This window comes from Cyprinodon variegatus, unplaced genomic scaffold (genome assembly GCF_000732505.1).
Source record: "Cyprinodon variegatus isolate N-32 unplaced genomic scaffold, C_variegatus-1.0 Scaffold2636, whole genome shotgun sequence".
NCBI classification, from domain to species: domain Eukaryota; kingdom Metazoa; phylum Chordata; class Actinopteri; order Cyprinodontiformes; family Cyprinodontidae; genus Cyprinodon; species Cyprinodon variegatus.
The window spans coordinates 17,228-18,894 of NW_015153089.1; positions in this window are offsets into that span (position 1 = coordinate 17,228).

Consider the following 1,667-nt stretch of genomic DNA (forward strand, 5'->3'; position numbering starts at 1 on the left):
GTGTTTTAAGGACTAGATTTACAAAAAAAAACATCTGTAATCTTTGTTTAAGAAACACTTAAGATGGAAACCTCCTTTCATAAAGATTGACTGGTTTTGTTGTATTTTTTTTTAAACGTAGGTTATATATATGCAAATGCCTTCCGTATTCATACACTACCACTTCTTCTTTCTGTTAAGACTTTAACTACACCATGATGCCATATGCAGCTAATCTCTGTTTAATTTTGCTGATTTTCAAGTGTGGAGAATCTTCTCTGAAAGGTGAGAAATATATTCATGCTTTTTTTAATGCAGTAACTGTCGTGCTCCCCACCACCACTATAGCAGACTATGCATCACTATAGTCTACTATAGTGATGCATCCATCCTTTCATTATTACAATGTCTCCAGTCTTGGCAACAATTAATAAAATCTAAAAAATGTAATTATCAACAAATTAATATGATACCCTGAGGTGTGAATTTTCATCAGTTTGAAATAAAGCTGGCATAGTGCCAAGAATGCTTTCAGCTTTATGTGGGGAGTGTAGATTAAAATGTAACAGAAATACATTTCTAAAACATCTCTAACATTTATTTTATTGCAGCTACTTTTTACATAGGAATATCAGGGCAGTTTTAGCTCTACAAGCTTTGTTGTTCTGTCGATATTATCTATCTGTTGAATTTACCACATACAAGAAAAAAAGGAGAATAAGACTACTGCAAACCTGAATCTACTTCTCCTTTCACATTTTGCAAAAAATATTAAACAGGAAGTTCTGTTTGTAACATGACAATCTATGTGAAGGGCAAAGAACGTGAATACAAAAGTAAAACAAAAACGTCTTGGTTACACTGAATAAATAACATTAAGCTGAAAAAATGTTCAGGGAAGTGGTCCGTTACTGCAGAGTATTGTACAGTGAATTCATATTGCAGTTTTTGGTGCCGAATGAATTGGTTTAAATTTTTCTAAAACTGGGCTGCACAATGGGGCAGTTTGTGCAAGAAGGTTCTGGGTTCAATTCCTGGTCCAAGGTCTTTCTGCATGGAGTTTGCATATAAGTGCTGTATAAGTTACACCAAGCTTGACGGTTTCTCAAACGTTGTGAAATTCCTCTCAGAGAACACAGAGAGGAAATGAAAATGGTACATTACATAGAGTAAACCAGATATACTTTCATTGTTTCCTGCCGGTGCAGCAGCTGTGGTGCAAACTCTGCAGACTGTAACAGCAACAGTGGGTGAAGATGCTCCTCTCAGCTGTCAGCTCCTGCAAACTAAAGATGTCCAGCAGGTCACCTGGCAGAAGGTCTTTGGGAGGAAAGAGAGGAATATCTGCTCCTACAGCGAGTATTTTGGTCAAACAGTGAATCCTGACTTTAAAAATAAAGTCCAGTTTACAGAAGCTGGACTAAAGAATTCCTCCATAGTTATCAGGAATGTTACAGAGGAGGATGAAGGATGTTATTTCTGCTTGTTTACCCTGATGGAGCTCTGAAAGTGAGAACCTGCCTGAATGTTTATGGTAAGAACCAGACTGTATTCCAGGATTAACTTCTATAACTAGATGTTGATCATGACGTTTGTTCTCCTCCCAGAGCTGCATGAACCCATCCTTGATGTCAGCGTCAATTAAAAGAGATATATACATTTTACGTCTCACTGTATAATTTAATTTA